General features: G+C 40.8%; 2 pseudogenes; one reads left to right on the forward strand and one right to left on the reverse strand.

Moving 5' to 3' along the window:
* The first annotated feature begins 1,295 nt into the window (after window positions 1-1,295).
* Window positions 1,296-1,987, forward strand: LOC121773809 (annotated as a pseudogene).
* Window positions 1,988-3,052: 1,065 nt separating this feature from the next.
* On the reverse strand, window positions 3,053-10,418 carry LOC121774634 (annotated as a pseudogene).
* Between the last annotated feature and the right edge of the window lie 1,756 nt (window positions 10,419-12,174).

Genomic DNA, 12,174 nt, shown 5'->3' on the forward strand with positions numbered 1-12,174 from the left:
TTGGAACCAAATGCCGAGTTGCTTGTCTATGTATTATAGATTGCATGCTACGCCGTTGTCATGTTGTCATTTTAAGTTTGTTGTCACCGTAACGCACCCCTATATTTATATTTATAGGGGTGCGTTAGAATGATAACCATATTTATGGTGATAACCTAATAATCTATCATTTTATGGGTCAAAAATATTATTTTTACTAAAAATGATATTTATACACTATAAAATGATATTTTTTCAGCATGCATAAAATGATACTTTTAATCCATAAAATGATATTCTATTTTATAAAATGATATATTTCGTCCATAGAATAATAGATTATTAGGTTATCACCATAAATATGAGTTATCATATGATCACATCCCTATATTTATATTTATATTTATATTTATATTTATATTCATATTCATATTCATATTCATATTCATATTTTAGTGCCAAATACAAGCAAGAGAATGTAGACTAGTCTACCTTGGTGTGCTAGCTATAGCTAAAACCAAGACTATTATTTAGATTCTTACAATTGAAACAGCTCTTAATTGGCCATACCAAAATGATTCAACTTGTTATGTCCAATCAGTAATAGGTAGTAAACTAAACACCATGAAGTAATGTTAAATAATATGATTAACCTACCTTTCAGTGAATATGTTATGCATTTCTAGACCAAAAAACAAGAATTTATTCATCTTAACTCAATACTTAAATCAACACAAGTATTTGGCATTAAGGAACTCAAAATCTAAAGCATAATGATTAGATAAAAGTTAAAACCATCTGATAGGATAAACCCCCTATCGGGTTGATCGGCGTCCGTAGATCGGCGATCGATAAATATCTGTTGCGGGCGAGTGCCCGACTCGCCCGTCGAGCAAGACAGTTTTCTCACTTTGGAGAAGACGATAAAATAATATTGATATTTTTGATTGATTTCTCAAATGATTACAATAACTCCTATTTATAATGCTAATAACTAACTTAATGAACAAGAAAACAAAGAAATTGAAAAGATATGCAAATCCTAATTTATCTAACTAATAATACTTGTATCACCATCGTACTCTGAAATGGTAAAAGAAAAAGTCCATGATGAGGTGCTAATTACACATCCAATTATTATAATACTATTTCAAAAAATAATGCACCATGAATAATTGACTCAAATTTCAACATAGTGGGGCTAAAGCAAAGGAAAGAACCTTCCATCTCACGCTATAAAATAGCAGCTTCCACTCCTAAATTTTCTCATCAAGCAAACTGTAAGAGTATTCATTTTTAATAAAATTCATAGAGCAATGGGTGTGATCACTTACGATGTAGAGACCCCTTCCCCCATCCGGCCGAAAAGCTGTACAAGGCGGTGGTGCTGGACGCAGACAACCTCATCCCGAAGATCATGCCACAGGCCATCAAGGAGGTGGAGATCGTGGAAGGCGATGGGGGCGTTGGCACCATCAAGGTGATTCATTTTGGCGAAGGGAGCGAGTACAAGAGCGTGACGCACCGTGTGGATGCCATCGACAAGGACAACTTGACCTACACCTACAGAATCATCGAAGGTGATGCTCTATCTGGCCTTCTGGAATCCATTACTTATCACATCAAGGTTGTCCCAACTGAAGATGGAGGAAGCATTTGCAAGAACAGAAGCATTTACAACACTAAGGAGGGTGCTGAGATTAGTGAGGAGAAGATCAAGGAGGGGAAAGACAAGGCCCTTCATATGTTCAAGGCTATTGAGGCTTACCTCATAGCTAAACCGGACTACTAGAAGACTGCACCACTGCCTCAATTCATATTTGTGTGTGCGATCAGAGATGTGATATGTTATTCGAAATAATTCATAATTGTGTGTGAAACTATAGGCTTAATTGCCTAGCTACTTGTTTTCTTTATATATTGTGGTTGAGTGAATTTATTGTACTACTATTGAATTTCTCTTGTACTAATAAATTATAAATAAGCATAATACTGCACCTTTGAATTTTTTCCCGGTTGTTGTTACTTTTTTTGTTTATATTCTTTTCGTGCTGAGGTCAAAATAATACTTCTAAGACTTAATTTAATACTCCTCATGTTCCATAGTAACAGAGTCATTTTGCCATTTTGATACGTTCCATAGTAATAGAGTCATTTCATTTTTTAGTAAAAGTCAACACATTTTTCCACACTTACTTTACTCTCTCTTCATCTCTCTACCTTTTTCATTTTCCACTTTATTTTCCATTTACTTAACTCACCTAACACAATTTTTCTTAATCTCCGTGCCAAAAGAAATACCTCACGGAGGGAGTATTTGACATTGAATGGATAATACTAAAAAATACGTCGGGAAAAGACATCGATCAAATCGGACATGTACTCAGGGTAATCATGGACCAAATAATAACTAGTTATCAGTTCTATTATATTTACAGAGATTATCATTAGTACTATTGTTATTTTGAGAGTTTGAATGGACGACCATAATTACAAAAATAGCAATTTATTACGTAGGTATTGGGCTAGATTGTATGTGTGCCTGAAAGTAAATGTAATTTACTTTAAATAATTATAAAAATTGATAAAAATAGAATTTAATTTTTAAAAGATAAAATGGTTAAACAAGTTTAAAATTAATCCTTTTATAAATATTAATTTGATTAGCACGTTTTGTTATATACTTCAATTATGAAGGACTGGAATTAAATAAATTTCTGCATGAATTGAGTTGAGTAGCTGGACGCCTGGACCATTATAAAACTCTAAAGCATCTCGCACGATAACCTTCACGATTGTCTTCATTTACACCAACTAATTACACTTGGAAATTATAGAAACTGAACGGGATCGAACTCAGAAATGTTGACCTTCTCTTTTCCACAAACTTGGGCTATACAAACACACAATCAGGTAAGAGAATGTTTCTATGCTATATATCTTCTCTCATTTCTCCATGACACTGACTGAGCCAAATTTACAACCATTACAAAAACCATCTTTCTCACTCATATTTTCTAAATTTACTTCAACTAACTAATCATGGGTGCCATCACTTAACGATATTGAGATCCCTTCCTCCATCTCGGCCACAGAGATCTTTAAGACCGCATTGTTCGACGCGGACAAGCCATCAAAAACTTCGAGATCATGGAAGGAGACGGTGGCATTGGCACCGTCAAGGTTATCCATTTTGCGAAGGGAGTCAGTATAGGAGCGTCAAGCACCGTGTGGATGCCATCGACAAGGAGAACTTGACCCACACCTACAGGCTACAGCTTCATTGAAGGTGATGCTCTCTCAGATATTATAGAGTCCATCACTTATCATATCAAGATTGTCTTAAATGAAGATGGGGGAAGCATTTGTAAGAACAGAAGTGTTTACAACACCAAGGGCGATGCTGAGATAGGCGAGGGGAAGAAAAAAGGAAGGGAAAGACAAGGCAATGGCTATGTTTATTCTGAAGCTTAAAAGCTCCATACATAAAGATTTATATATGTGTTGTTGTGTTTTGATTCCTTCCATCATCTCTTGTCGAATTTCAACATTGAAAATATGCACCTCTAATATCTTCTGAAGCAACAACGAGATAGACATTTCTGAAGCCATCTCCTGGTAAATCAAGTTCAACACACACGAGATACTCTCAAACTCGGGATGTGCTCTATCTTCAGCTAAAAATACATTTCCACCAATGCTCAACTCAATCCAACTACAGCCAGGTTGCTTCTTCACACCACTGTCTTTCATACGAACCCACATGTTATAAGCTTTTTCTCTCATCCCGTTAGCTAGATACATCTCAGCAAGAATCAAATACACGCCCGAGTTAGAGGGCTCATATCCAAAATCTTCTCCCCAGCAATCTCAGCCAATGAAATGTTCTTGTGCAATCTGCACGCTCCAAGCAATGCCCCCCAAACACTTGCTTGAACCTCCAGCCCATCTATAGTCATCTCATTCAACACATCCATCGCTTCATCAATAAGTCCGAATCTCCCTAAAAGATCAACCATACAAGTATAATGCTCATTTGTCGGCTGAAGAGAGTATTTATTTTTCATAACATTAAAGTAATGTTTCCCAAGTTTCACAAGCCCTGCGTGGCTGCAAGCAGAGAGTATACCGACAAAAGTGATTTGGTTGGGCTCCGCTCTTGATGATCTCATCTTCTCAAACATCACAGTAGCTTTTTCAGCATGTCCATGTTGAGCTAATCCACATATTACAGAGTTCCAAGAAATGGTATCGTGGCAGGTCATGGAATTGAACACAAGTAATGCAGAGTCCATATTACCACATTTAAAATACATAGTTATAAATGCATTAGCAGCAGCAGTAAAGCAATCAATTCCAAGCTTAATAGATTCTGCATGGATTTGTTGCCCAAGATTTATTGATGGCATGTCTGAACAGATAATGAGAAAACTCGTAAATGTGGCTTCATCCATGGAAAAACCATATTCCTTCATTCTGATAAACAATCTTATACCATTCTCAAACTGATCATTTTCCCCAAATCCAAATATGGCTGCATTCCACACGGCTGTATCAAGACAAGGCATCAGTTGAAAAACTTTGTTGGCGTTTTCAACCTCTCCCATATTGATGTACCCAATCATGATATTCGTCCACGACACAATGCCACTGAATGGAACTTTCTCTAAGATTGCATGAGCTTCTCTCACCAAACTCTTCTTGACAAAACTCAGCATGATTGAATTCCATGATTTCTCGTGTTTCTGAGGTGTCTCATGGAAAAGCCTCAAGGCATCTCTGGTCCTCCCGACACTCAAGAAACCGTCTATCATTACACTCCATGAGTTTCTGTCCTTTCCAGGCATTTTATGAAACAATCCTTCTGCAATTTCAACAAAGTTTTGTTGCACATAGCCACCAATCATCGTATTCCATGCTCCAACATCCTTCATTGGCATATCATCAAATATTTTCCTAGCTTCGACAATCTTACCGGTGCCTACAAACGCCTTCACCATAATAGTCCATGATGCAACATCCCGCACGACCATCCCCCTGAACAGTTCCTCTGCCTTATCAAACTCCTGAACCTTCACCAATCCTCCCAAAACCAAATTCCAAGAAACAACATCTTTCAAAGGCATTGCATTAAACACAGTCATCGCCTCACTCATCAATCCATTTTCAACATAACCTAAAATCATCGAATTCCAAGTGTAGAAATTGTTAAACTAAACATATTAAAGTGTATGAGAGAAAATGAGGAATTTTTATTCATCACACGAAAATTGAATGAGGATACAAAGGAGAGAGCTAGCTATTTAAAGGAAGAGCTAACTAACATCTCAACCAACTTCTAACCAACAAACTACCTAACTTGTAACTAACATGCTGACTCATAGCTGACTCAGATCTGACTAGACGCCAGCTGTGTGACAGCTGGACGTAGATATTTTCTCCCATGCACACTTCTTCTTTATCCATGCAAACGTGCTTCTCCTTCATGCTCGCGCTTCTTCTTCATGCTCTTGCTCGATTATCTTCAACACGCCCTATCAAGATGGACTATACAAACTATTAAAGTTCATCTTGTCAAGTATAGATTGGAATGCCGTATCTCCCAATGGCTTGGTGAATATATCCGCGATTTGCATATTATTCCTAACATGTAAAGGCTTGATAACTCCTTGAAGAAATCTTTCTCTAACCGTATGGCAATCAATCTCTATATGTTTTGTTCTCTCATGAAATACCGGGTTCGAGCATATGTGTATGGCCGATTGATTGTCACAGTACAAAGGCACTGCTCTTTCTGTTTTCACTCCAAACTCTTCAAGTAAACCTTTGGCCCACACAACCTCACATGTGGCTTGTGCCATAGCTCTATATTCTGCTATAGCCGATGACCTAGAGATTGTGTTTTGCTTCTTAGCTTTCCATGAAATCAAAGAGTTACCAAGGAACAAGCAATACCCCGTCATGAACTTCCTCGTGTCTGGGCATGCTGCCCAATCCGCATCTGAAAAAATGCTTAACACAGGCTTGCTGTTGCTGGAGAAGAAGAGTTCGTGACCTGGAGTTCTTTTCAGATATCTTAGAACCTTTTCAGCTGCATTCCAATGATCTTCACATGGTTTTGACACATATTGGCTCAGCTTGTGTACGGCAAAGGTAATATCTGGTCTTGTGATGCACAAATATAGAAGTCTTCCAATCAATTTTCTATATTTGGAGGGATCTTCCAGTGGAGAGCCAGATTCTAGCTGCAACTTCTTTGTGGAGTCCATGGGAACTGTTGAGGGTTTGCAGCCTTGAAGTCCCGCATCATTGATCAAGTCCATAGCATACTTCCTTTGAGATATTTGGATTCCCTTTTTATTTCTTGCAATCTCAATGCCTAGGAAGTATTTAGGTACTCCTAAGTCTTTGAACTTGAAGTGGTTCGACAAGAATTCCTTGAAGCTCTCAGTCATCTGTGGATTTGAAGTGGCTACCAAAATATCATCCACATAGACTACTATGCCAAAGAAACCGGATGCATCACTTTTGTAGAAAAAGGAATGATCTGAGGTCGATATGTGTAGTCCAAACTCTCTGAGAACCTCTGATAATTTCAAGTACCACTGCCGAGAGGCTTGCTTAAGCCCATATAGAGACTTCTTTAAACGGCAGACCAAGGTAGAGTTAGGAGTGGCCCCTTCAACAACAAGTCTATCAACTTCTAGACCTTGTGGAATGGTCATATAGATCTCTTCCTCTAGATCACCATATAAGAATGCGTTGTTAACAACCAAATGACTGAGTGACCAGCCAAAAATAGAAGCTAAGGCAAGCATCATCTTCATTGTTGTGAGTTTTGCAACAGGTGAGAATGTGTCTAGAAAATCGACACCTCATGTTGAGTGAAGCCTTTAGCAACAAGTCTAGCCTTGAACCTTTCCACGGTTGCATCAGCATGGTACTTGACCTTGTATATCCATTTGCAATCAATGGGTGACTTGCCCGGTGGTAAAACTGTGATATACCAGGTATTGTTTTTGATCAAGGCTGACAACTCATCTTGCATAGCCAATTGCCATTCCTTTATCACAGAAGCTTGGTTGTATGTGTGAGGTTCAAATATGGTGGACATGGTGATGATGTATTTGAGATATTCAGGAGATAGCTTGGAAAGGCTGAAGTGAGCAGAAATTGGATAAAGAGAGGAAGAAGCAACTGAGTTGCAGATATAATCGGTTAAGTGTGTGGGAGATTTTGTGACTCTACCAGATTTTGTCACAGTGGGGTGATGAGAATCAGAATTTGGGGGAGGTGTGGGTGGAGTTGTGGCAGGAGAGGGTGGTGGAGATGGATCAGGAAAGGTGGAAGGGTTGAGAGAATGTGGAAGAGGATCAGGGAAGCTGGATGAAGGCAGATGAGCCAAGGGAAAAACATTCTCATGGAAGACTACATGCCTGGAGATTATCTCTTGCATGTTATCCAAATTAAGGAGTTTGTATCCCTTGAATCCAGAAGGGTACCCCAAGAAAACACATTTAGTGGCTCGGGGGGAGAATTTATTTCTGTCTCTCTGCAGTGTAGAGGCATAGCAGAGAAGCCTATGATCCTCAAATGGGAATATGATGGAGGTTTCTCAAATAACATCTGGAGGAACTGAACATGGAGTTCTATTTATGAGATATGAGGCACCAAGGATACAATCCCCCCATAATTGAATAGGTAAATGAGATTGAAACAACAAGCTCCTAGCAACATTTAAGAGGTGCTTGTGTTTCCTTTGAACCCGAGTATTTTGTTGAGGGGTTTCAACACAAGAATGTTGAACAACGGTTCCGAAAGAAGTGTATAAGGAGTGTAAGTTGAACTCTGGGGCATTGTCAAATCTGATGGCTTTAATATGTTTACTGAATTGTGTGAGTACAGTGTGGAAGAATTGAGTGAGGATAGGTTTGACATCCGATTTGTTTTGCATGAGAAAAGTCCAAACAAATCTAGAGTGATCATCAACAATAGTGAGAAAGTATTTGTATCCATGGTTTGTGTTTGGGGAGAAAGGCCCCCAGACATCACAGTGGATGAGATCAAAAGATTGATTAGCAACAGAATCAGACAACTGAAATGGCAGATGTTGCTGTTTTGCGAGGGGGCAAATTTCACACAATGAGTGAGTATTATTTGAGAATGATAGAGTTTTTGACATAGTTTTCAGCTTGCTAAAAGATAAGTGGCCTAATCTTTTATGCCAAACATCAATAGAAACAACAGAATTGACATAAGAAGAGTTAGGAACAGGTACAAATGAAGGAATGGGACCTGAGTGAGCAGTAGCTTGAGTGACACCTTGCTCAGAATTTACATCTAGTGTGTAGAGATTTCCCAACCTTCTACCCTTCCCAATCACATTGGCCTGAGAAGCTTCCTGGATGGTAATCGAATTGTGAGTAAAAGTGACATTACATGATAAGGAACTGGTTAAAGAGCTGATGGAGATTAGATTGAAAGTGAAGGATGGAACAAAAAGGACAGAATGGAGAGTGATGTGAGGTGTCAAGCAGACAGTTCCTATATGAGTGATAGGGGCAGTAGCTCCATTAGGAAGCTTAACAGAAGCATTATGCACAGGATATGCTGACTTAAAGAAAGATAAATTGCAGCAAACATGATGTGTTGCTCCTGTATCCAAAAGCCAAATAGGAGAAGGCACAGATATATTGGCTACAAAGTGGTGATACAGAGTAGTACCTGAGAATGGAGGAGAGGATGATTGGATTGGAGATTGAGTTTGTTGTGCGGCTGATGGAGGAATGGAGGGAGATCCAGTGGAAAGTTGACTTTGCAAGAGAGTTATCAACTGTTGACATTGATCAAATGTAGGCATTGCTGATGGAGTAGAGGACTTATCACTTGACTCAGCCAAACTGTCATCCACAAAATTGACAGATTTTGGAGTAGTGTAGTCTCTGGAGCCAGAACTTGGCTTGAACTTTCCCTTGCCGAAGCTTGGTGGAAATCCATGGAGAGCAAAACATTTATCAACAGTATGATTCGTTTTTCCACAATGAGTGCAAACTCTACCTCGATTGAAGTATGAAGAGGCAGCATTGGCTGAGTAAGGTTGCTCACTTGGAGCTGGTGGCAGTGTATGATTGTATCTCGGAGTATCAATTCCTCCAAGAGTACGCTGCCTTTTTTCTTGTAGAACCAGAGAGAAGGCTTTGGAGAGAGAAGGTAGGGGCACCATTGACAAAATGTGAGAACGGATTTGTGAATAAGATGAATTTAATCCGATCAAAAACTGCATAACACATTCAGATTCCTGATGGATGTGCCATTTGGTAGCATTCTGGCACCTGCAAGTCGTCGTGCAAACACACCACGAAAGAGGCTGAGTATGCTTATACTCATCCCAAACTATCCGGAGATTGGTGAAGTAGGTGTTGATGTCATCATCTCCTTGGTTTAGTGACATGATTTTCTGCTTAAGTTGGTAGATGCGAGCTGAATCGCATTGTGAGAAGCGATCACGCAGATCTAACCAAATCTCTTTAGCATCATCGAGATACATGATGCTAGAACATATCTGAGAGGACACCGAGTTTCTGATCCAAGAAACGACCATGCTATTGCAACGGATCCAGGCTTGATAGAGAAGATCATCATCCTGCGGCTTCAACAAAGTGCCATTGATGAACACTAATTTGTTCTTCGCTAATAGTGCGGTAGACATGGATCGGCTCCAATTGATGTAGTTGGAGCCTTCAAGGACATGAGAGACTAGTTGAAGACCAGATTGTCGCTTGGATGTAGATAGTATGGACTGGAGAAGTCTTCCGCAGGCTGGATCGGATTGGCACCACCACCACTGCGCCGCGCCATTGAAGAACGAGAGAAATCAGAGTAAGGTTGCGGAATTTAGGAGTAATTTCACTGATACCATGTAGAAATTGTTAAACTAAACATATTAAAGTGTATGAGAGAAAATGAGGAATTTTTATTCATCACACGAAAATTGAATGAGGATACAAAGGAGAGAGCTAGCTATTTAAAGGAAGAGCTAACTAACATCTCAACCAACTTCTAACCAACAAACTAACTAACTTGTAACTAACATGCTGACTCATAGCTGAGTCAGCGCTGACTAGACGCCAGATGTGTGACAGCTGGACGTAGATATTTTCTCCCATGCACACTTCTTCTTTATCCATGCAAACGTGCTTCTCCTTCATGCTCGCGCTTCTTCTTCATGCTCTTGCTCGATTATCTTCAACACCAAGTAACAATGTCTCTATTCTTCATGCTCTGAAATACACCTTCAGCCTCTTAACATGCCCGCATTTCATCAATCCAAATATCATCGTATTATACGAGAATAAATCACGGACCACCATCTGGTTGTACAAACTCGCTGCCTTTTCGTGGAAACCATTTTGAAAGTAGCCTCTGATCATAGCATTATAAGTGACGGTATTTCTGTGAGGCAATTCGTCGACCAGCTGTTGGGCATCTTCTACATGACCATTTCTCATAAAATTTGAGATCTTTGAATTGACGGGTTTCAAATCGAGCTGCGCGGTGACATTCCGATGATTCAAATATGGTTTTCGACTGAGAGAATATGTACGCGCGACTGCTTGTTTGAGTTGAGACGACATACTCCATCACTAGTACACAGCTTAGAGTTGGTTGGAAATACAGATAAAATAAAGAAAAAAATTGACTTAAGAAGTTGGGATACAATTGGGCCTATCCTCCAAAATTTGGATCAATTTTAAACTACTATAATTAGCATTATAAAAATTTGGGCTTTTTTGCTCTAGGCCTTTGGGAAACAATGGTAAAAAATAAAAGTGAATTATAGTATGTGACTGCCGGACAAAAATGTAAGGAGTAAGTTTATACTCCTTCCGTCCTAGAAGAATACGCATTTTTTCCTTTTTAATTCGTCCCATAAAAATATGCACTTTCTAATTTTAGAAACACTTTTCTCTAATGAGCTAAGAGCATCCACAATGGCGCCTAGCGCACCGTCTAGCCGAGCGCCGGCGCTAGGCGGTCGCTAGGCGAACCATTGCAGAAGCCGAAAACCGCCGAGCGGTTTTTCGGAAATGAATTTCGCCTAGCGCTAGGCGGTCAAAAACCGCTAGGCTATGCGCTGGGCGATCCGCTCGGCGCCATTGCAGCGCCCGGATCGCCCAGCGCATAGCCCAGCGGTTTTTTTTTTTTTTTTAATTTTCGAAACACTATATATACGCGATTTGCACTTCATTTTCATTCGCACCACTTGTATTAACGAGTACTCTCTCTATCTTAATTTCTGTACAAGATCAACACCGAGAAATGGATCTGAACAACGAGCCTAGTTCAGGGACGAGCGGTTCTCAAACTCCCCCAATCCCCGTTGGAGGCGGATGAAATCAGATGCCAGGGTACTACAACATGTACCCATGGCAGCAGATGCTACCAGGGATGCCGACCGGAGGGAGTCTGCCGGGGGGGTTCCCGGCGATGCAGGGTTGGGCACCCAATATGTAGATGATGCCGGGGTGGGCACCCAATATGCAGATGATACCCGGGGGAGGTTCGGCGACGCAGGGGACGCCGGGGGGCGTACCGGCTACGCAGGTGACGCGGGGGGACGTCTATCGCCCCAGTTTTGATTTTTTGACTGCTTCGTCGCACACATCGACCCCAACGGATGCGCAGTTCACGCCGAGCGGTTTTGATGATTTTGCATTGTCGGATTTGGGGTTTGATAGTCTCGGAGTTCCGGAAACTCCCGTTCAAACGGGGGGAGCAGTGCAGGGTAGTGGCGCCCCAAAGAAGAAGGGCAAGGGAAAGAAGGTCGGGGAGTCGTCGCAGCCGGGTGGGGATGAACCCACGGTACGGAGAAGGTGGACGGACGAGAAGAATGTTGCGCTGTCAAAGGCGTGGGTGAGTGTTTGCGACGATCCACTTGTTTCTAATAACCAGAGGATCGTCAACGTGTGGGACAAGGTAGCAGCAGCCTACCAGCTATTTTGCCCGGAGGGGAGGCCACACAACGGGAAGGATTGCCGGAAGGCGTGGAACCGAATCAGGGCTGCCGTCTCCCGATTTTCGGGTTTGTACGCCAACGCCCTCCGCATGCAGAGTAGTGGCCAAACGGAGGACGACTGCAGGAGGATAGCGGAGAAAGCCTTCCCCCAGCCCGGGTTGTATAAGGACTTCACCTAC

The sequence above is a fragment of the Salvia splendens genome, chromosome 17 (assembly GCF_004379255.2).
Source record: "Salvia splendens isolate huo1 chromosome 17, SspV2, whole genome shotgun sequence".
Classification (NCBI taxonomy): Eukaryota; Viridiplantae; Streptophyta; class Magnoliopsida; order Lamiales; family Lamiaceae; genus Salvia; species Salvia splendens.